The sequence below is a fragment of the Neovison vison genome, chromosome 2 (genome assembly GCF_020171115.1).
Source record: "Neovison vison isolate M4711 chromosome 2, ASM_NN_V1, whole genome shotgun sequence".
Taxonomy (NCBI): domain Eukaryota; kingdom Metazoa; phylum Chordata; class Mammalia; order Carnivora; family Mustelidae; genus Neogale; species Neogale vison.
The window spans coordinates 150,389,511-150,413,121 of record NC_058092.1 but is presented as its reverse complement, the minus strand read 5'-3'; the positions used below and the strand labels follow the sequence as shown (position 1 = coordinate 150,413,121).

The window sequence follows — 23,611 nt, the reverse complement described above, 5'->3', positions numbered from 1 at the left end:
ATATCTCTGGAGAGGGTTTCTCTAATATCTTCCATGCCTTTTTCAAGCCCGGCTATAACCTTGAGAATTGTCATTTTGAACTCTAGATCTGACATATTACCAATGTCTGTATTGATTAGGTCCCTAGCCTTCGGTACTGCCTCTTGTTCTTTTTTTTGTTGTGAATTTTTCAGCCTTGTCATTTTGTCCAGCTAAGAGTATATGAAGGAGCAAGTAAAATACTAAAAGGGTGGCAACAATCCAAGGAAAATATGCTTTAACCAAATCAGAAGAGATCCCAAATCGTGAGGGGGGATTTCTCCCCCCTCATGATTGGGTGAGGGATCTCCTCTGATTGGCATCTCCTTTGATTGGGATCTCCCAATCTCTTCTGATTGGGATCTCTTCTGATTTGGGGATAAAAAGAGGTTCAAAAAGAAAGAAAGAAAAAAAGAATTAAAAAAAAGAGATTGAATTAAAAATTCAATCAAGAATTTAAGAAAGAATTAAGAAAAAAAAAGATTGAAGAGATTAGGATCTCTTCTGATTTGGGGATAAAAAGAGGTTCAAAAAGAAAGAAAGAAAAAAAAAAGAAAAAAAAGAATTAAAAAAATAAAATGAATAAAGAAAAGTATAAAAAAGCAAAATATATATATATTAGATAATCTAGTTAAAAAAACGTTAAAAAAGAAAAGGGTAAAATTATAAAAAATTTTAGCAGAAGAAGAGAAAAAAAATGAAAAATAAAAAAAAATAAATTAACTGCAAGACTAAAATATCACAGGCAGAAAGCCATGAGTTCCGTGGTTTGTTTTCTCCTCCTCTGGAATTCTTCTGCTCTCTCCTTGGTATTGAAACTGCACTCCTTGGTAGGTGAACTTGGTCTTGCCTGGATTTCTTGTTGATCTTCTGGGGGAGGGGCCTGGTGTAGTGATTCTCAAGTGTCTTTGCCCCAGGCAGAATTACACAGCCCTTACCAGGGGCTGGGCTGAGTGATCTGCTCGGCTTTGCTTTCAGGAGCTTTTGTTCCCTGAGCGCTTTCCGTAGAGTTCCGGAGGACGGGAATACAAATGGCGGCCTCCTGGTCTCCGGCCCGGAGGAGCCGAGAGCCCAGGGCCCCGCTCCCCTGTGCGCCATCAGCGAACTGCTCCTGGTAACTCGCGTCTGCCTAACCTCCGGCCTCGCTCCGAGCTCACCGAGCTTGCGACCGGTTCAAGGCAACTCCGAGCTGCGAGCTTACTGTCAGCTCTGTCTCTGCAGCCGGCTTTCCCGTTTCAATATCCACAAGCTCTGCGACACTCAGACACCCCCGATCCTTCTGTGACCCCGCGGGACCTGAGGTCACGCCGACCCCGTGTGGGCTTTGCCCCGGTTTAGCCTCCGGAGCGATGTCCCTCAGCGGAATAGACTTTTAAAAGTCCTGATTTTGTGCTCCGTTGCTCCGCCGCTTGCCGGGAGCCGGCCCCTCCCCCCGGGGTCTATCTTCCCGTCGCTTTGGATTCACTTCTCCGCCAGTCCTACCTTTCAGAAAGTGGTTGTTTTTCTGTTTCTAGAATTGCTGTTCTTCTCTTGGATCTGCTGATGGATTTGCAGGTGTTTGCAATCTTTAGATAAGCTCCCTAGCTGATCTCCTGCTAGCTGAGGTAGTCTCAGCCTGCTACTTCTCCGCCATCTTGACTCCTCCTTACTGTCATTATTTTTGAGGTAACCATTCCAATACCTGTGTCATGTCATCTGCATATTCCCACTGAGGTGATGTGGAACATCTATCTGTTCGTGTATTTATTTGCTATCCTGATATCTCTGGTGAAGAGTTGGTTCAAATCTTTTGCCTATTTTTCCTTTGGTCATTTGTTTTCTTATTATTGAAGCTTTAAGAGCTGTTTTGTGATGTTGGACACAAAGCCTTTATTAGATATCTGTGTTCCAATTATTTTCTCCCTGTCTGTGCCTTATCCTTTCATTTTCTTAAAAATGTCTTTCACAGAGCAGAAGACTTTATTTTAATAATGTCCAACGCATGCTTTTCCCCATAGAATATGCTTTTGCTGTGTTGTATCTAAAAACTCATCACCAAGTCCAGTGTCCTAGAGCTTTTTCTCCTGTATTCTTTATTCTTGTATTTTTACATTTAGATGTCTGATTCGTTTTTTGTTAATACTTGTGTAAGGTCTGTGTCTAGTTTCATTTCTTTTGCATGAGTGTTCGGTTGTTCGAGCACCATTTGTTGATAGACTATCTTTTCTCCTTCTATTCTCTTTGTGCCTTTGTCAAAAAAGGTTTGACTTTACTTTGGTAGATCTATTCCTGGTCCTTCTAATGTGTTCTGTTGTTCTGTGTGTCTCTCTCAGCACTAACACCCTGTCGTGGTTGCTAGTAGCTTCATAGTAAGTCTGAGGACCAGGTGAGGTGAATTCTCATTTTTCTTCCACATTGTGTTGGCTGTTCTATTTTTCTCAAAGCTTTTTAAAAGATGTTATTTGTTTGTCAGAGAGAGAGCACAAACAGGGGATGTCACAGGCAGAGAGGGCAGAGGGAGAAGCAGGCTCCCCTCTGAGCAAGGAGCCTGACTCAGGACTTCATCCCAGGACTCTGGGGTCATGACCTGAGCTGAAGGCAAATGCTCAACCACCTGAGCCACCCAGCTGTCCAGTGTGTTGGCTCTTCTGGATCTTTTGCCTCTGTGTAAACTTCAGAATCTTCTTGTCAATATCTGCAAGAGAACTGGGAGGTTTTATTTGGATTTCATTGCATTTATCGATTAAGTTGGAAAGAATTGACGTCTTAGCCGTATTGAGTCTTGCTACTGATGACTACGAACTCTCTCTCCATTTATTTAGATCTTTGATTTCTTCAATCAGATTTGTTTTACTGTGCATATATATATATTGTGTGAGATTTTATACCCGAGTACCCTTATTAGGGGTGTACTGTAAATGGTATTTTTTTCATTTGAAAATTTGGAATTCAACTCTTTATTCAGATATAGGAAAATAGTTGACTTTTTTATATTTATCTTGTATCCTATGATGTTTTGGTATTTCCTCATTACTTCCAGTAGATTTTTTTTCTTTTTATAAGATATTTGAGATTTTCTACATAGACAATAATATTGACTTCAGATAGAGTTTTGTTCCTTTTCAATGAAACACCCTCATTGTCTCATGCCCTCTTTCCATCCACCTTCCCTCTAGTAATCACCAGTTTGTTCTCTATATTTGTGCGTCTCTTGTTTTTGCCTCTTTTATGCTTTGTTTCGTTTCTTAAATTTCACATATGATTGACTCATAGGATATTTGTCTTTTTTTGACTATTTCATATAGTATTATACCCTCTAGATTTATCCATGTTGTTGCACATGTTAAGATTTCATTCTTTTCTCTGGCCAAGTACTATTTTATTAGATATCTATATCTATCTATCTATCTATCTATCTCTATCTCTATCTATACACCACGTTTTTTTATCCACTCATCTATTGACGGGCTCTTCCATATCTTGCCTACTGTAAATAGTGCTGCAATATAAACGTATCTTTTCAAATGTTTTCATTTTCTTTGAGCAAATACCCAGTAATGGAATTACTGGAACATATGACAGTTCTATTTTTACTTTTTGAGGAACCCCCACATTGTTTCCCATAATGGCTGCACCAGTTTTCATCCCCACCATCAGTACACAAGGTTCCTTTTTCTCCACATGATCAGCAACTCTTGTTCTTTCTTGTTCTTTTTCTGCAGGCAGAGTCCCAGGCTGGCAGGAGAAGTGGTCGTGGTCGCTGGGACAGCCCTCCAAAATGGGTGAGGTGACCTTTCAGAGTCTGGGGAGGTGAAGGGTTCCTCACATCACAGCAGCACGCGGGCCATAACGTAGGCGGGTTTTACTGGACCCATCAGACAACCTGTGCAATACGTGAGGACGAGTGAAATGCGCCGCCTGGAATGGAGGTTGTGTTGGCTTCTGGGGCTTCTGTCCCCAGGAGATATTCAGGCCAGTGGGGTGGGGGCTAAGGGGCAGGTTATTTGGGGCAGATGTGCCTTGCTTCCGAGGAGACCCTGTGTTTGAGCAGGAAGGCGGGGGCTGCAGTTGGATCTGGCACCTGGGCCCACGTTGGTCCCCACGGTGGTTGGGTTGAGGGGAGCACAGGGCTGGCTGGCTGGAGTCTGCAGCCCCTCAACTGCCTTTTGACAGCCTGTACCCAGGACCCGGGGCACCTGGGCACAGCCAGAGTCCCAGGGCCCTGGCAGATGCTTATAGGAAAGGACTGGAGCCAGGGAAGGAGGGAGGCAGGCAGGCCCAGGCAGCCACGGCAGCCAGCCAGGTCACCGGGGTGCTCAAGCCTGACTCTCTGGTCTGTGCTTTATTGGAAGGTTGGCGTTTTTCAGGGCAAAATGTGCACAGTGTGAACTCTGCCATAGCCAGGACCCTGAAGTGGAAGAGTGTTGTGGAAGGGGAAGGTAGTCGTTGTTGGTTTTTTTGGTTTTGTTTTTGTTTTTGTTTTCTTGTTGAGTACCAGGGCCCATGAGAGGCATGTCGTAGCAAGGAAAGACCAGAGGCCCTTTTCAGCCTCATGGAACTCCTAGCAGCCAATTCGCCAAGCATGCTTTAGGGGAAGGCCTTCCAGCAGCAATGCTCAGACTTTGACAGATGCCGGGGCCCTTTGGTTTTGGCCTCTTTGAACCGGCACTCCCTTCTTTCTTTTTTTTTTTTTTTTTTTTTTTTTGCGGGGGAGTGGGTGTTGCAGGGGATTAGAGCGACCCTTCAGCAGGCTCCACATGCCTTCCATAGCCTGACGCGGGGCTCAGTCCCGTAAGCCTGACATCATAACCTGAGCCAAAGCCAAAAGCTGGTCCCTTAACTGAAAGAACCTTGCAGGCATTCCTGGACAGGCTTTGTCTTTACGGAAGGGACCGTAAGAACCCCCTCCTGTTCTAAAATCTACCGAATCGGGGAGTATTTCCACATCTGCAGTGGTTGTACACCCTCTCGGGCCCAGAGATATGTAGGTCTTCTTGGTGGTGGAGAAAAACCTTTGGCTCCCACGTTCTCATAGACAGTGAGGAAGCCCTCACTGCCTGATGCTGAACTGTGGAGGTTTTCGTGCCCTGTCTTCCAGAAGAGCATCTTTGTAAAAGATGAAATTAATTTGCCAGCCCCAGGGTGGCGCAGTTGGGTAAGCATCTGCCCTTGGCTGAGGTCAGGATCCCTGGATCCTGGGTGATCTAAGCCCTCCCTGTATTGGGCACCCTTCTCCCTCTTCTCCGCTCCCGGACCCCGGCTGTTCTTGCTCCCTCGCTAGCTCTGTCGCTCTCCAATAAGTGAAGTAAATAGATCTATTTCTAAGCATGCAATTAATTTGTAAATCCTTTGCACTTTGTGAGGACAATATTAGTAGAATGAGGGACCCATGAGAGGTAGATCACAGACCATGTGGTTTTTGAATCTTGTGGCCATTCATCCTTGCGATCTATGTACATCGATAGGTTCATGTTTTTGTGAACATACTTTGATCACCTTGTGTTCTGAGACTCTGAGTTCACCCTCGACTTGACGTTCTCATGGATCCCAGGCAGTGTTACTTCCCGTGATCCCACTTCCTACCAAGAGACAGTACCTGTGTCTGTTGTGAGAGCTCATGAGGGAGAAGTCCCCCGTTCTTACTTGGCACAGCGTGCACGGTTGTGAGACCCCGCCTGTTCCGTGAGACTGGCCTTTATGCAAGTACTGCTGGATCAGAGCAGATGTGCTTGATTTCTGGCTATTGGTTACTGGAATAGCGCATTCCGCATCCCTCAGAACGGGGCCCTGTTGTATGTGTTTGCAGTGTCCGAGTTTATATCTCAGAGTCACCCCGAGGTATTCCTTGGGAGGTAGTTGCCCAGTGATTCTCTGATGGGAGTGTCCAGGGAAGAATTTCCCCCCGTTGTATTGGGATCAGTGATTCCTCGGTGTGAGGCTGTCATTGCTGGCTAGGGAAGAAGGGATAGCTGAGCCCATTCCTTGGCTCATCAGACCGGGAGGATTTTCCTGTGTGCGAATCCTCCCAGGTCCTCCTTGTGTTGGCTTGTGAGGAATGGGATTCCCATATGGGATGTCCTCGGCATTCGGCCACAGCGATGAGGCAGGGGGTCCCAGGGGTGCCTGCACCTTCGCTCCCGTGTGAGGGATGAAGCACACTCTGAGATGGTAGCAGAAGCCTCAGGCCTGAGCCCCACCTGCAGCTTCTCCCACCAGGATACGGTGCTAGTGGCTCTCCCCGTGTGAGTTCTCTGGTGTTGGGAAAGGGCCCACTTCTGGCTGAAGGCTCTGCTTCAGTGACGGGAGAAAAGCGGTTTGTACTGTGTGATTTCTGTGGCTCCCTTTGTCGGAGCACCCCAGGAGCCTCTGGTGCCTCGGGGTGGTGGGCACACTGTCCTGTGGCGCAGCTGTGGAGACAACGGGGGGAGTGGTGTGAGATAGCGAGTGGCGTGTGGCCTGGGCCAGGTCTTATCAGAGGCCTGTGGGGTTTTGCGGGACGTGTGTTCTGAGGTGTTGAGGTGGAGGTTTCCCTGCAGGACCCACACGTGACCTGAAGAAAGGGGAATTTCCCCTGGGCCCCCTGGGGCTGAATGAAGGCTACACTGCCATGGTCCCCCAGGCCCCTTCCCTGAGCGTCCTCCTCCATGACGGCGGGGTCCTCCTCCTGCTGGGCTGTCCCTTCCACAGCCTCTCTGAGAACCCTGGACATGCCCTTCTCTGTGGGGGGAGCCTTTGCCCACACGAGTGTTGCAGGTGGCGTGGCAGAGACCACATGCTCCCGACTCCCACGGGAAGTGAGTTCGCACAGTCCACGGGCTGTGGGCGGGTGTTGGGCGAGGTGGGAGCAGGCAGGGTGGCCTTTCCCTGGTGGGTCTCCCCTGCCGACTGAGGGATCGAGGAGAGTCTCTAGAGTATGAAACTCACAAAGCAAAATGGTGCCATGAGGGGACCCACTACCTCCCACGAGGCGTCTTGGCGGTTCGGGGGACTGGAGGTGTTGGTCAGATCATATGGGAGTGTCTGGTGGACATGACTCAGCAGGAGACCGGGCCCAACTCCGTGCCCACAGGGATGCAGCGCTGGGAGGGGTGAGCTGTCCTGCTCCTGTGAGCCCGGGGACCTGTCTCGTTTGCTCATTTCTCACGTGCCTGAAGTGGGAGATGAGGCCACCCCACCACTGTCTCTTCGCGACTAGTGTCGTCCGGGAGCAAGCCGTCTGCTGACTTTTGCAGGGTGAGAGGGCAAGGCTTGGGTCGTGCAGAGGGAGGGACTCAATGGGGGGCATGGAGCCCTTTGCCAGAAGGTCACCGTGCCTAGGCTGCCTAGGGTCCAGTCCCTCCAGGAGGCCAGGACGACAGTCCCCAACCATCACAGGGAGTTGCACAGATCAGGTGGAGGTTCCCCGTGGGATGTTCTCAGGGCTTCCTGGTGCCTGCAGGGACTGGGACCTTCCTCTCCTCTCCTCTTTGTGGTTAGAGGCTAGGGCACCACCCCGGGTTTTGTGCGGTTTGCCGAGGTACCCACAACAGGGACGGGGCAACGAGGGAGAACATGTGTCCATGTTCACCGGCCTTTTTTCCTGCCTGCCTCACCCCGTTCCCGAGTCCTCCTCTTCTTCTGCTTCCCTTGTCGTTTGCGCCATGTCCACCGAAGGGAAGCTCCTTGAGAGCTGAGAGCAAGAGCAGAACTGGGTATAAGCAAAGACTCCCCGGCATCAGAGAACCAAGTGGGGACACCCACGCCCAGCCTCCCTTCCCGAGAGCCCTCCAGCCAGGTGAGCCGTGCCCTGCCGACTCCCAGCCCTCCTCTCTGCTCTGCTGTCCGGGGCTGCTTCCCAGAGTCAGCGGTGAGGGGTCAGGGTGATGGTAGTAAAGGGGTGAGGAGGGCTTCGCAGGGATTTCATGCAGCAGTTCCGATGCAAAGCCCAAGTGCCTGCCAGAGACGAGGGCCTTCAGGGCTGCCATTGTCACAGCAGGGAAAGCGGAAGAGCTGGGAGGAGGCGCTTATGGACAGAGGAGAGAGGAAGCCCAAGAGATGGAGGTGAAAGTGAATTACAGGCGCAGGGTGGCTCCTTTCGTCGGAATTGTCGTCTTCCATGGAATCCTTCTCCGGGTCAGAGAGCAGCGAGGATGCTGGGGTTGGCCGTGAGAGAGGACAAAGGGAGTTAGTGCAGCTGACCACCCACGGCCTGCCGCTCTGGGGATGCTGGGCTCTGCCCTCAGTGGGGTGCGTCGCTAGCTCCGAGTCCTCCCTGGCCTTGGTCCCTTGATCTCCGCAGGGTACAGGGGAATCTCTGTTTGCCCACCTGCTCCTCCCACCTCCGATTCTCTCCAAGACCCGGAAGCCTGGCTGTGTGATCCTTTCCCCCCAGGAGGCTGTCACTGTCCCTAAGACTGCCTCTGCGGGACTTTGTCTTCCTCTGTCCTTGTTCCTGTCCTTCCCTGCTCTCCTTCTTCCTCCTCCTCCTCCTCCTCCTCCTCCTCCTCCTCCTCCCCTAGAGATGCTCCATGTCCTTCCCCCTGCCAAGCTCCACCAGTCCAATTGTTGTCCAGGAGGGGGCAACCAAGGAAAGAGAGGAGATATCCTGGGTCCCCCGGAATCAATCCCCCGATCCGTCTGTGCCGGGAGCAGCTGTCCTGGGTCTGGGATGGCTGGGGAAGTGCAGGGAGAGATGGCCCACCACCTCCCCACAGCCCATGTCTGCCCAGGGACGGGGATAACCTTCCCAGGGACGTGTTTCAGGGAACTCAGTGCCCTCTGTTTCCCTAAGTGTTACAGAGGTTGAATGGAGACGGGAGCATGGGAGATTGTGCAGGCGCCCTCAGCTGTTCAGGGCAGCCCTGGAAAACGTCCAGCGGTGTGGTCACTGAAACACAGGATTCCTGCCAGTTCTCCTGCTGAGGCTTGCCGGGAATGGACGGGGCCGGGGTGTGTGTAGGGCCCTGGGCAGGCCTGAGGAACGTTTGCCGTTGGGGCATGCCTAGGGAGTGGGGAGCATGGCCAGGGCTGTGTGTCGGCGAGGTGGGTTTGTGAGAGGAACCATGACTCCCTGGCCCTGCTCCCAAGAGGCTCTGTGCTATGCCTCGACGCCAGTTGGTGAGAGGTAGAGAGGACCCGGGGCAGCAAGTGTGTGAAGCAGGTCCAGCAGCCCCTTCACACAGGCCCGGGGGACCGTGGCCCACGAAAGGGGTTCTCCAGGGCAGCTGCATGGGGGCGTCCCGCCCTTGGGAACATGTCCACAGGTCCGACTCAGCTGGGGTGTGAAGGCTGGCAGAAGCTCCGATTTACGGGAGCCTGTGTAGCGAACCCAGGGGAAGTACGCTTTGCCTTCTGCAGCTCTGGCAGTCCCCTTGAAGGTACAGCAGCTTGGAGAGAACCGGGATGGTTGGTAGTGGAGGTTATGAGGGAGAGAATTTAGACCTGTCTTCCACCTCCTGGCTCAGACCAGAGCGTAGTGTCGCAGTTCTCTTGCCCAGGAGAGTGCGGTTGGGGCTTCAAGTCCTGAGCATGACCAGGTCTGGGCCCGTGCCAAGAAAGATGCAGAATCTCTTGGGCACCATTCCCGAGAGGCCATGAGCAAAGAGGCCAAGCTTTGACATGTGGCAGCGTCCAAGGGAGGCACGAGCAGCTTTGACGGAAAAGATCCTTCAAGGAGCCGCGCGAGGAGTCCAGTGGTGATGATAAACCCAGCCTACCCTAAAGGCCCGTGGACACTTGGCCAGTTCTTTTCATCCCAAAACCGTGACATGAGCAAATCATGCCTGTGCCAGAGCATCCCTTTCCTTGGTGGTTTTTGACCCACCTTCTTCATTCTCTGGAGCGGCCGGGGCAACCCCATGTTCCCAGGAACCGTGTCCCAGTGTTCCCCTCCTCGGTGCCGTTCCCTACCTGAAGAGACTTCATCCTCACTGGTGGAGTAGTCCTCGATGCTCTCTACCAGTAGGTCTGTAAGAACTGAAAGAGGAGCAATGCCGTTAGGAGAGAAACCGCCTCACCCCTTCATCCCAAGTGCGTTGCGATGTCTCTGGGCCGTGCGGCATCTGCCTGACCCTTCTGCTGTGCTGTCAGAGGTTCACGGGGCTGGTGGAGCCGGAGCCCTTGGAGGAGACGGGGATTGGAGTTTCCTGCCTTCTAATGACGCTGCAGCAGTCACCTCAGTGTCAGTTCTGCATGCCCAAGACCGCTGTCCCCTCCCAGCGCAACCATCGGAATCTCCAGTCTTTATGGGACTCTTGACGTGTGGCTAGTGGGAGTGAGCAACTGGACATTTTCCTTCCCTTGATGATTTCCGTGTACTGCACTGAGAATATAAATGACTGTGTATGATGGATACTAGACAGACTCTTTCCTGGATCACTCAGCACTAGACACCAACCAGGAGCGAGAGACAAGGCCTGCTCTCCCGCGTATTTCTCGGGCATCAGTGGCTGGCCTGATACGGACGTTGATCAAGGGAAGACGTTCCCGGACTCTCACACACGCACCAGGCGCTGCTGGAGGTCTTTGGACCCGAGGAGATTAAGGTGAAGCCCCAGTTCCTAGATAAATGGGGAACGGATTCCGTGCAGCACTGATCTAAAGCATACAATGTGATGCTCTCGGGACAGAGAAGCTGCTAGAATAGATAAGGGAACCATAAAGGAACACAGCGAGCCACGACGTTTCTGAATATGAAGAAGTCGGTGGTGGGTCTCTAGAAGCTGACCTTCCAGTACCTTGGATGACTTCCCTGAGCCAACAGGAGGGTGCTGGCATACAAAGAGGCAGGGGCACCTGGGAGCGGAAGAGAAATGCCCAAGGAAATGCGCTCATGTTGGCATCACGATGCTTCCCAAGAGGAGCCCAGAAAAAGCAACCTTTTCTGAAACAGCGAACAGAGTGAAAAGGCAAGCCACAGACTGGAGACCCCCTTGGCAATCCTTATTTCAGAAAAGGTGTGTTCACTGACAAAAAGGAAAAACAAGAGAGAAAACCAACCAAACAAAAGAAGACCGGGATTTCACCAAATGAAAGAATCGAGAAAAAGACTGGAATAGTCTGTGCTGCGAAGGGAAAGAATGACTCGGCCCTCAGACAGACAATTGTTCGAAAAGATGCTCAATGTAAGGCATCGTGAGGGCAATGCGAATCCAAAGGATGTTGAACTGTGGCGTTGTCCGTTAGGGACCCAAACCAGGAATTCAAGCCCAGGACCCATGTGGGAAGGAGGCAGAAAATTGGAGACTCTGGATGCAATTCGTGGAACGCAGACTGGTGCAACTACCCTGGAAAAGCCCGTTGAGTGTCCTCGGAGAGCAGCGAAAGGTACTCCCGTGGATCCCGTGCATGCGGGTGAGAAAAAGAGATGTTGGAAAAACAGATTCTGTTCCAATCCATGTTTCTCATGAGAGAAAGTCTTGTCGGCTGCCAAAGAACCCTGAAACCCTGATTTGGCTCTGTTTCCATTTCCAGGCACTGAACTCCCTTGAGTTGTCTATTGGCCCAAACCTTCTGAATCTAACAAGGCCCTCTTGCATGGACAGATGGCCAGCGAAATGGGTGGTGATTGTCCTGTCACCCCTGTTGAGGTCTGAGGTTCTCTTTGGACACCTTGCGATGCACAGAGCACCCTTTGTTCCTGCATGGAGGGGGCCCAGGTGCCCCCAGTGACGCTCAGTCCCTGAAGACCACCTCATTCCCCCTTGTATAGGACACCTTTTGGACCCACCTCCAAGAGCCCCAGGAAGGACCAGTGGTGGGTGTTGGATTTCCCTGGGAGAAGGCCAGTTGTATTCTTAGACACAGTATCTGCAGGGAAATGGTAGAAATGATTTCTCCATGGAGAAACACGGAGTGAATTGGCCCCATCTGTTCCCTGGCCACTGCCCCTTTGTGCGGGTCATCCCCGAATGGGCTGTTGCACGCAGCTGCCCTGGAAGCCGTCTGCAGAAGGGAGGAAGTGTGTCCCAGCACTCAGTGCTTCCCATGAGGTTGGGAAGATGCATCGTGGGGCCTCTGATGCAGAGATGTGTGTGTGAGTGCAGTGTGAAGAGGGAGGTGTTGTGACCATGCTTGCCCGAGACCTACCTTGTCGGGAGAGCCCCATGGACACTGACTCAGTAACAGTGGAAAAGACACACTTGTGTCTTCGGGGCACAGTCCAGCCCTTCCTAGTTAGCGACGGGATTTGTTTTCTGGGGGAACCGATGTGTATTTGCAAGGAAAGAACAGCTCTTTCAATTGTAGGTGTTGAAGAGTTCTCCCATGAATGGACGTTCATGACGTGACAGTGATGGGAAACGTCCCTGAGAATGTGGACACCATTAATCGCCATTTTGAGAGGACCAGACACGTTAGAGAGCACAGCATTCCCCCACCTGACACACATACACCAACCCTGAGAATCCCAGCACAGGGATTCCCATGGAAACAGACCTCGTGCCCAGCACCCGATCCTACGGCACCTAAGAGCAGCACGGTAGCTTCCGGGGGCAGGGTCACGAGGCCACGGGTCTCGGTCTGGAACATGACCCTTAGTCTCGTTGCAACAGGATCTGGATTCTGGGTGTCTCTCAAGATGGAGCCTGCAAGGAAGCCCCACCTTGCTCTAAAGCAACGAGTGACTCTAGAGGACAGCATACTTACCACGCTCCCTTTCCAGCAGGGCCACCTGCGATTTCAGAAAAGAAAACATGATGAACACCAAGTCCTGCCTCGTCCTGTGTGCCCAGCTCTTTTGGTCTCTTGGTGATGGGCAGGGTCATGGGCAGTGATACGGAATCCACCTAGAGGTCGCATGCCCTGGGTCCATCAGGTGGCCCGGCGGTGTCAGTAGCACCCGTGAAAAAGCTCACGACCCTGTGGACTGGAACCGAACCTTCCGTTTCCTGCAGGGTCTTTGGAATGGGGTGTCCCTGGCTAAGAGTCACTCCCTCAAGAGTCTCCCCACCAAGGACATTGTACGTGCTGAGGTGTTCAGATCTGATTGCGAGTATCAGAGAAACAAGGGATGTTGTACCTCACCCGAAGAAAGGCTAACTTACCACCTTGGTGAACAATGGGGCCTCTCCTCTCTGCTGTCCACGTCAAGGTCATCATGCACGCTAGCCAGGGGATCTAGGTGGATACACACAGAGAGTGTTGGGACCCCGATGGAACTCTTCGGGAATCGCTCGGGGAGCTTTGCTTGGCGTGCACATGTGGACAAGTGTGTGGAGGTGGGGAGCTCATCAGTATGGACTGAGCTGCAGTGGGTCCTTCCTGGATGGAGGATGAAAGGTCCTGGAGAGGAGCAGGGACGTGAATAGAAACTCTGCCTCCCGTTGGAGCTCCAGGGCATGGAGTTACTGTGAAATAGTTCATCTCCAAGGCACACCTACTGCCTGCCCGCAAACCTGCACCACCTAAGAGCAGCGCAGTAGTTTCCGGGGACAGGGCCATGAGGCCACGGGTCTTTCCCCAGAAAATCCCTTTCTGTTACTCTGACCCTTCTTCTCAGTCCCGCCGGATCTGGAATCAGGGTGGTTCTCATCGCGGAGCCTGCGAGGAAGCCCAGACCTTGGCCCTTTTCCAGGCTGCTGCAAACAAGTGAGTGACTCTAGAGTACAGAATACTTACCGCCATCCCCTTCCAGCAGGGACACCTGTGATTTCAGAAAGGAAAACCGTATGAACGTCATATCAGGCTTTGTCCTGTTTGCATGGCTCTTTTGTTCCCTGGGGGATGGGAGGAAGCCAGATGGGGCAGTGTGCTAGAGGCCCGTGAGCCCCAAAGTATGACGAGCAAAACGAGTCCTCCACAGGTGCGCCCAGTCTTCCTAGAGGTCCCCCGTTCCGGGTCCCACTGGACAAAATAGGTGGCAAGGAGGAATAGCTGCTACCTGTACCCAAGCTCCCTGCCCTCCAGATGGTAGGTGATCCTGCTGTGGTTGTCCCCGCCCCCCTGCAATGCCTTCGGGGTTAGGTAGCTTTTGGTAACAGATTCTCTCTCAAACTTCTCCCTCCCCTGTCAATTGTGCATGCTGAGATTTTTTTTTTATGTAACCTTGATTTAAAAAGCCAGAAGACTCTTGTGTCTCCCCCAAAGAAAGGCCAACGTACCACTCTGGTGAAAAACGGGGCATCTTCCTTTGTCGTTGCTTTTGAATGTTCCCCGCATGTCCATCCAGCAAAGCTAGGCAGAGATCCACAGAATGGTCAGTCCTCTGGTGGGGATCGGCAGAAAGAGCTCAGGGAGTTTCGCTTGGGGTGGGCGTGCCCGGACGTGTATGGCGACGTTGGGGTGCGTGGGTATGGACCGAGCAAGCTGCCGCTGCATCGAGAGAGGTCGGGGCAAGGAGCAGGAACGGAGGGAGAAATACTGACTCTGAACTCGAGCTACAGGGAATGGAATCAGGGTGACCTCTTCAAGCCGAAAGAGGGTAAACACTAAGAGACACGGTCCGTTGTACTGTCGGGCAAGCTCCTCCAACCAGCGACTGTGCCGTGGTCATTGTCAAGACCGTTTCTTGGCCGCTCCCACCTATGTCTCACCTCTTCTGGGAGATTGTGTTTCTGCAGAAGAACACTGGGTGTCAGGGTTGCATTCAATGCAAGCACAAGTACCCTAGATGTCCAGTGATTCTCTGATGGGAGTGTCCAGGGAAGAATTTCCCCCCGTCGTATTGGGATCAGTGATTCCTCGGTGTGAGGCTGTCATTGCTGGCTAGGGAAGAAGGGATAGCTGAGCCCATTCCTTGGCTCATCAGACCGGGAGGATTTTCCTGTGTGCGAATCCTCCCAGGTCCTCCTTGTGTTGGCTTGTGAGGAATGGGATTCCCATATGGGATGTCCTCGGCATTCGGCCACAGCGATGAGGCAGGGGGTCCCAGGGGTGCCTGCACCTTCGCTCCCGTGTGAGGGATGAAGCACACTCTGAGATGGTAGCAGAAGCCTCAGGCCTGAGCCCCACCTGAAGCTTCTCCCACCAGGATACGGTGCTAGTGGCTCTCCCCGTGTGAGTTCTCTGGTGTTGGGAAAGGGCCCACTTCTGGCTGAAGGCTCTGCTTCAGTGACGGGAGACAAGCGGTTTGTACTGTGTGATTTCTGTGGCTCCCTTTGTCGGAGCACCCCAGGAGCCTCTGGTGCCTCGGGGTGGTGGGCACACTGTCCTGTGGCGCAGCTGTGGAGACAACGGGGGGAGTGGTGTGAGATAGCGAGTGGCGTGTGGCCTGGGCCAGGTCTTATCAGAGGCCTGTGGGGTTTTGCGGGACGTGTGTTCTGAGGTGTTGAGGTGGAGGTTTCCCTGCAGGACCCACACGTGACCTGAAGAAAGGGGAATTTCCCCTGGGCCCCCTGGGGCTGAATGAAGGCTACACTGCCATGGTCCCCCAGGCCCCTTCCCTGAGCGTCCTCCTCCATGACGGCGGGGTCCTCCTCCTGCTGGGCTGTCCCTTCCCCAGCCTCTCTGAGAACCCTGGACATGCCCTTCTCTGTGGGGGGAGCCTTTGCCCACACGAGTGTTGCAGGTGGCGTGGCAGAGACCACATGCTCCCGACTCCCACGGGAAGTGAGTTCGCACAGTCCACGGGCTGTGGGCGGGTGTTGGGCGAGGTGGGAGCAGGCAGGGTGGCCTTTCCCTGGTGGGTCTCCCCTGCCGACTGAGGGATCGAGGAGAGTCTCTAGAGTATGAAACTCACAAAGCAAAATGGTGCCATGAGGGGACCCACTACCTCCCACGAGGCGTCTTGGCGGTTCGGGGGACTGGAGGTGTTGGTCAGATCATATGGGAGTGTCTGGTGGACATGACTCAGCAGGAGACCGGGCCCAACTCCGTGCCCACAGGGATGCAGCGCTGGGAGGGGTGAGCTGTCCTGCTCCTGTGAGCCCGGGGACCTGTCTCGTTTGCTCATTTCTCACGTGCCTGAAGTGGGAGATGAGGCCACCCCACCACTGTCTCTTCGCGACTAGTGTCGTCCGGGAGCAAGCCGTCTGCTGACTTTTGCAGGGTGAGAGGGCAAGGCTTGGGTCGTGCAGAGGGAGGGACTCAATGGGGGGCATGGAGCCCTTTGCCAGAAGGTCACCATGCCTAGGCTGCCTAGGGTCCAGTCCCTCCAGGAGGCCAGGACGACAGTCCCCAACCATCACAGGGAGTTGCACAGATCAGGTGGAGGTTCCCCGTGGGATGTTCTCAGGGCTTCCTGGTGCCCGCAGGGACTGGGACCTTCCTCTCCTCTCCTCTTTGTGGTTAGAGGCTAGTGCACCACCCCGGGTTTTGTGCGGTTTGCCGAGGTACCCACAACAGGGACGGGGCAACGAGGGAGAACATGTGTCCATGTTCACCGGCCTTTTTTCCTGCCTGCCTCACCCCGTTCCCGAGTCCTCCTCTTCTTCTGCTTCCCTTGTCGTTTGCGCCATGTCCACCGAAGGGAAGCTCCTTGAGAGCTGAGAGCAAGAGCAGAACTGGGTATAAGCAAAGACTCCCCGGCATCAGAGAACCAAGTGGGGACACCCACGCCCAGCCTCCCTTCCCGAGAGCCCTCCAGCCAGGTGAGCCGTGCCCTGCCGACTCCCAGCCCTCCTCTCTGCTCTGCTGTCCGGGGCTGCTTCCCAGAGTCAGCGGTGAGGGGTCAGGGTGATGGTAGTAAAGGGGTGAGGAGGGCTTCGCAGGGATTTCATGCAGCAGTTCCGATGCAAAGCCCAAGTGCCTGCCAGAGACGAGGGCCTTCAGGGCTGCCATTGTCACAGCAGGGAAAGCGGAAGAGCTGGGAGGAGGCGCTTATGGACAGAGGAGAGAGGAAGCCCAAGAGATGGAGGTGAAAGTGAATTACAGGCGCAGGGTGGCTCCTTTCGTCGGAATTGTCGTCTTCCATGGAATCCTTCTCCAGGTCAGAGAGCAGCGAGGATGCTGGGGTTGGCCGTGAGAGAGGACAAAGGGAGTTAGTGCAGCTGACCACCCACGGCCTGCCGCTCTGGGGATGCTGGGCTCTGCCCTCAGTGGGGTGCGTCGCTAGCTCCGAGTCCTCCCTGGCCTTGGTCCCTTGATCTCCGCAGGGTACAGGGGAATCTCTGTTTGCCCACCTGCTCCTCCCACCTCCGATTCTCTCCAAGACCCGGAAGCCTGGCTGTGTGATCCTTTCCCCCCAGGAGGCTGTCACTGTCCCTAAGACTGCCTCTGCGGGACTTTGTCTTCCTCTGTCCTTGTTCCTGTCCTTCCCTGCTCTCCTTCTTCCTCCTCCTCCTCCTCCTCCTCCTCCTCCTCCTCCTCCCCTAGAGATGCTCCATGTCCTTCCCCCTGCCAAGCTCCACCAGTCCAATTGTTGTCCAGGAGGGGGCAACCAAGGAAAGAGAGGAGATATCCTGGGTCCCCCGGAATCAATCCCCCGATCCGTCTGTGCCGGGAGCAGCTGTCCTGGGTCTGGGATGGCTGGGGAAGTGCAGGGAGAGATGGCCCACCACCTCCCCACAGCCCATGTCTGCCCAGGGACGGGGATAACCTTCCCAGGGACGTGTTTCAGGGAACTCAGTGCCCTCTGTTTCCCTAAGTGTTACAGAGGTTGAATGGAGACGGGAGCATGGGAGATTGTGCAGGCGCCCTCAGCTGTTCAGGGCAGCCCTGGAAAACGTCCAGCGGTGTGGTCACTGAAACACAGGATTCCTGCCAGTTCTCCTGCTGAGGCTTGCCGGGAATGGACGGGGCCGGGGTGTGTGTAGGGCCCTGGGCAGGCCTGAGGAACGTTTGCCGTTGGGGCATGCCTAGGGAGTGGGGAGCATGGCCAGGGCTGTGTGTCGGCGAGGTGGGTTTGTGAGAGGAACCATGACTCCCTGGCCCTGCTCCCAAGAGGCTCTGTGCTATGCCTCGACGCCAGTTGGTGAGAGGTAGAGAGGACCCGGGGCAGCAAGTGTGTGAAGCAGGTCCAGCAGCCCCTTCACACAGGCCCGGGGGACCGTGGCCCACGAAAGGGGTTCTCCAGGGCAGCTGCATGGGGGCGTCCCGCCCTTGGGAACATGTCCACAGGTCCGACTCAGCTGGGGTGTGAAGGCTGGCAGAAGCTCCGATTTACGGGAGCCTGTGTAGCGAACCCAGGGGAAGTACGCTTTGCCTTCTGCAGCTCTGGCAGTCCCCTTGAAGGTACAGCAGCTTGGAGAGAACCGGGATGGTTGGTAGTGGAGGTTATGAGGGAGAGAATTTAGACCTGTCTTCCACCTCCTGGCTCAGACCAGAGCGTAGTGTCGCAGTTCTCTTGCCCAGGAGAGTGCGGTTGGGGCTTCAAGTCCTGAGCATGACCAGGTCTGGGCCCGTGCCAAGAAAGATGCAGAATCTCTTGGGCACCATTCCCGAGAGGCCATGAGCAAAGAGGCCAAGCTTTGACATGTGGCAGCGTCCAAGGGAGGCACGAGCAGCTTTGACGGAAAAGATCCTTCAAGGAGCCGCGCGAGGAGTCCAGTGGTGATGATAAACCCAGCCTACCCTAAAGGCCCGTGGACACTTGGCCAGTTCTTTTCATCCCAAAACCGTGACATGAGCAAATCATGCCTGTGCCAGAGCATCCCTTTCCTTGGTGGTTTTTGACCCACCTTCTTCATTCTCTGGAGCGGCCGGGGCAACCCCATGTTCCCAGGAACCGTGTCCCAGTGTTCCCCTCCTCGGTGCCGTTCCCTACCTGAAGAGACTTCATCCTCACTGGTGGAGTAGTCCTCGATGCTCTCTACCAGTAGGTCTGTAAGAACTGAAAGAGGAGCAATGCCGTTAGGAGAGAAACCGCCTCACCCCTTCATCCCAAGTGCGTTGCGATGTCTCTGGGCCGTGCGGCATCTGCCTGACCCTTCTGCTGTGCTGTCAGAGGTTCACGGGGCTGGTGGAGCCGGAGCCCTTGGAGGAGACGGGGATTGGAGTTTCCTGCCTTCTAATGACGCTGCAGCAGTCACCTCAGTGTCAGTTCTGCATGCCCAAGACCGCTGTCCCCTCCCAGCGCAACCATCGGAATCTCCAGTCTTTATGGGACTCTTGACGTGTGGCTAGTGGGAGTGAGCAACTGGACATTTTCCTTCCCTTGATGATTTCCGTGTACTGCACTGAGAATATAAATGACTGTGTATGATGGATACTAGACAGACTCTTTCCTGGATCACTCAGCACTAGACACCAACCAGGAGCGAGAGACAAGGCCTGCTCTCCCGCGTATTTCTCGGGCATCAGTGGCTGGCCTGATACGGACGTTGATCAAGGGAAGACGTTCCCGGACTCTCACACACGCACCAGGCGCTGCTGGAGGTCTTTGGACCCGAGGAGATTAAGGTGAAGCCCCAGTTCCTAGATAAATGGGGAACGGATTCCGTGCAGCACTGATCTAAAGCATACAATGTGATGCTCTCGGGACAGAGAAGCTGCTAGAATAGATAAGGGAACCATAAAGGAACACAGCGAGCCACGACGTTTCTGAATATGAAGAAGTCGGTGGTGGGTCTCTAGAAGCTGACCTTCCAGTACCTTGGATGACTTCCCTGAGCCAACAGGAGGGTGCTGGCATACAAAGAGGCAGGGGCACCTGGGAGCGGAAGAGAAATGCCCAAGGAAATGCGCTCATGTTGGCATCACGATGCTTCCCAAGAGGAGCCCAGAAAAAGCAACCTTTTCTGAAACAGCGAACAGAGTGAAAAGGCAAGCCACAGACTGGAGACCCCCTTGGCAATCCTTATTTCAGAAAAGGTGTGTTCACTGACAAAAAGGAAAAACAAGAGAGAAAACCAACCAAACAAAAGAAGACCGGGATTTCACCAAATGAAAGAATCGAGAAAAAGACTGGAATAGTCTGTGCTGCGAAGGGAAAGAATGACTCGGCCCTCAGACAGACAATTGTTCGAAAAGATGCTCAATGTAAGGCATCGTGAGGGCAATGCGAATGCAACGGATGTTGAACTGTGGCGTTGTCCGTTAGGGACCCAAACCAGGAATTCAAGCCCAGGACCCATGTGGGAAGGAGGCAGAAAATTGGAGACTCTGGATGCAATTCGTGGAACGCAGACTGGTGCAACTACCCTGGAAAAGCCCGTTGAGTGTCCTCGGAGAGCAGCGAAAGGTACTCCCGTGGATCCCGTGCATGCGGGTGAGAAAAAGAGATGTTGGAAAAACAGATTCTGTTCCAATCCATGTTTCTCATGAGAGAAAGTCTTGTCGGCTGCCAAAGAACCCTGAAACCCTGATTTGGCTCTGTTTCCATTTCCAGGCACTGAACTCCCTTGAGTTGTCTATTGGCCCAAACCTTCTGAATCTAACAAGGCCCTCTTGCATGGACAGATGGCCAGCGAAATGGGTGGTGATTGTCCTGTCACCCCTGTTGAGGTCTGAGGTTCTCTTTGGACACCTTGCGATGCACAGAGCACCCTTTGTTCCTGCATGGAGGGGGCCCAGGTGCCCCCAGTGACGCTCAGTCCCTGAAGACCACCTCATTCCCCCTTGTATAGGACACCTTTTGGACCCACCTCCAAGAGCCCCAGGAAGGACCAGTGGTGGGTGTTGGATTTCCCTGGGAGAAGGCCAGTTGTATTCTTAGACACAGTATCTGCAGGGAAATGGTAGAAATGATTTCTCCATGGAGAAACACGGAGTGAATTGGCCCCATCTGTTCCCTGGCCACTGCCCCTTTGTGCGGGTCATCCCCGAATGGGCTGTTGCACGCAGCTGCCCTGGAAGCCGTCTGCAGAAGGGAGGAAGTGTGTCCCAGCACTCAGTGCTTCCCATGAGGTTGGGAAGATGCATCGTGGGGCCTCTGATGCAGAGATGTGTGTGTGAGTGCAGTGTGAAGAGGGAGGTGTTGTGACCATGCTTGCCCGAGACCTACCTTGTCGGGAGAGCCCCATGGACACTGACTCAGTAACAGTGGAAAAGACACACTTGTGTCTTCGGGGCACAGTCCAGCCCTTCCTAGTTAGCGACGGGATTTGTTTTCTGGGGGAACCGATGTGTATTTGCAAGGAAAGAACAGCTCTTTCAATTGTAGGTGTTGAAGAGTTCTCCCATGAATGGACGTTCATGACGTGACAGTGATGGGAAACGTCCCTGAGAATGTGGACACCATTAATCGCCATTTTGAGAGGACCAGACACGTTAGAGAGCACAGCATTCCCCCACCTGACACACATACACCAACCCTGAGAATCCCAGCACAGGGATTCCCATGGAAACAGACCTCGTGCCCAGCACCCGATCCTACGGCACCTAAGAGCAGCACGGTAGCTTCCGGGGGCAGGGTCACGAGGCCACGGGTCTCGGTCTGGAACATGACCCTTAGTCTCGTTGCAACAGGATCTGGATTCTGGGTGTCTCTCAAGATGGAGCCTGCAAGGAAGCCCCACCTTGCTCTAAAGCAACGAGTGACTCTAGAGGACAGCATACTTACCACGCTCCCTTTCCAGCAGGGCCACCTGCGATTTCAGAAAAGAAAACATGATGAACACCAAGTCCTGCCTCGTCCTGTGTGCCCAGCTCTTTTGGTCTCTTGGTGATGGGCAGGGTCATGGGCAGTGATACGGAATCCACCTAGAGGTCGCATGCCCTGGGTCCATCAGGTGGCCCGGCGGTGTCAGTAGCACCCGTGAAAAAGCTCACGACCCTGTGGACTGGAACCGAACCTTCCGTTTCCTGCAGGGTCTTTGGAATGGGGTGTCCCTGGCTAAGAGTCACTCCCTCAAGAGTCTCCCCACCAAGGACATTGTACGTGCTGAGGTGTTCAGATCTGATTGCGAGTATCAGAGAAACAAGGGATGTTGTACCTCACCCGAAGAAAGGCTAACTTACCACCTTGGTGAACAATGGGGCCTCTCCTCTCTGCTGTCCACGTCAAGGTCATCATGCACGCTAGCCAGGGGATCTAGGTGGATACACACAGAGAGTGTTGGGACCCCGATGGAACTCTTCGGGAATCGCTCGGGGAGCTTTGCTTGGCGTGCACATGTGGACAAGTGTGTGGAGGTGGGGAGCTCATCAGTATGGACTGAGCTGCAGTGGGTCCTTCCTGGATGGAGGATGAAAGGTCCTGGAGAGGAGCAGGGACGTGAATAGAAACTCTGCCTCCCGTTGGAGCTCCAGGGCATGGAGTTACTGTGAAATAGTTCATCTCCAAGGCACACCTACTGCCTGCCCGCAAACCTGCACCACCTAAGAGCAGCGCAGTAGTTTCCGGGGACAGGGCCATGAGGCCACGGGTCTTTCCCCAGAAAATCCCTTTCTGTTACTCTGACCCTTCTTCTCAGTCCCGCCGGATCTGGAATCAGGGTGGTTCTCATCGCGGAGCCTGCGAGGAAGCCCAGACCTTGGCCCTTTTCCAGGCTGCTGCAAACAAGTGAGTGACTCTAGAGTACAGAATACTTACCGCCATCCCCTTCCAGCAGGGACACCTGTGATTTCAGAAAGGAAAACCGTATGAACGTCATATCAGGCTTTGTCCTGTTTGCATGGCTCTTTTGTTCCCTGGGGGATGGGAGGAAGCCAGATGGGGCAGTGTGCTAGAGGCCCGTGAGCCCCAAAGTATGACGAGCAAAACGAGTCCTCCACAGGTGCGCCCAGTCTTCCTAGAGGTCCCCCGTTCCGGGTCCCACTGGACAAAATAGGTGGCAAGGAGGAATAGCTGCTACCTGTACCCAAGCTCCCTGCCCTCCAGATGGTAGGTGATCCTGCTGTGGTTGTCCCCGCCCCCCTGCAATGCCTTCGGGGTTAGGTAGCTTTTGGTAACAGATTCTCTCTCAAACTTCTCCCTCCCCTGTCAATTGTGCATGCTGAGATTTTTTTTTTATGTAACCTTGATTTAAAAAGCCAGAAGACTCTTGTGTCTCCCCCAAAGAAAGGCCAACGTACCACTCTGGTGAAAAACGGGGCATCTTCCTTTGTCGTTGCTTTTGAATGTTCCCCGCATGTCCATCCAGCAAAGCTAGGCAGAGATCCACAGAATGGTCAGTCCTCTGGTGGGGATCGGCAGAAAGAGCTCAGGGAGTTTCGCTTGGGGTGGGCGTGCCCGGACGTGTATGGCGACGTTGGGGTGCGTGGGTATGGACCGAGCAAGCTGCCGCTGCATCGAGAGAGGTCGGGGCAAGGAGCAGGAACGGAGGGAGAAATACTGACTCTGAACTCGAGCTACAGGGAATGGAATCAGGGTGACCTCTTCAAGCCGAAAGAGGGTAAACACTAAGAGACACGGTCCGTTGTACTGTCGGGCAAGCTCCTCCAACCAGCGACTGTGCCGTGGTCATTGTCAAGACCGTTTCTTGGCCGCTCCCACCTATGTCTCACCTCTTCTGGGAGATTGTGTTTCTGCAGAAGAACACTGGGTGTCAGGGTTGCATTCAATGCAAGCACAAGTACCCTAGATGTCCAGTGATTCTCTGATGGGAGTGTCCAGGGAAGAATTTCCCCCCGTCGTATTGGGATCAGTGATTCCTCGGTGTGAGGCTGTCATTGCTGGCTAGGGAAGAAGGGATAGCTGAGCCCATTCCTTGGCTCATCAGACCGGGAGGATTTTCCTGTGTGCGAATCCTCCCAGGTCCTCCTTGTGTTGGCTTGTGAGGAATGGGATTCCCATATGGGATGTCCTCGGCATTCGGCCACAGCGATGAGGCAGGGGGTCCCAGGGGTGCCTGCACCTTCGCTCCCGTGTGAGGGATGA

The 23,611-nt window shown here is 53.7% G+C and overlaps 2 long non-coding RNA genes across 2 annotated transcripts; both read right to left on the bottom strand.

The window, feature by feature from the left end:
* Positions 1-15,059: 15,059 nt before the first annotated feature.
* On the bottom strand, positions 15,060-16,835 carry LOC122900556. Its single transcript, XR_006383260.1, has 3 exons — positions 16,784-16,835; positions 16,321-16,397; positions 15,060-15,135 (listed from the first exon to the last, which is right to left on the bottom strand). It is a non-coding gene; the product is annotated as an uncharacterized LOC122900556 (long non-coding RNA).
* A 1,785-nt stretch (positions 16,836-18,620) lies between these two features.
* On the bottom strand, positions 18,621-21,763 carry LOC122900555. The gene is made up of 3 exons (XR_006383259.1): positions 21,751-21,763; positions 21,353-21,377; positions 18,621-18,682 (listed from the first exon to the last, which is right to left on the bottom strand). It is a non-coding gene; the product is annotated as an uncharacterized LOC122900555 (long non-coding RNA).
* Between the last annotated feature and the right edge of the window lie 1,848 nt (positions 21,764-23,611).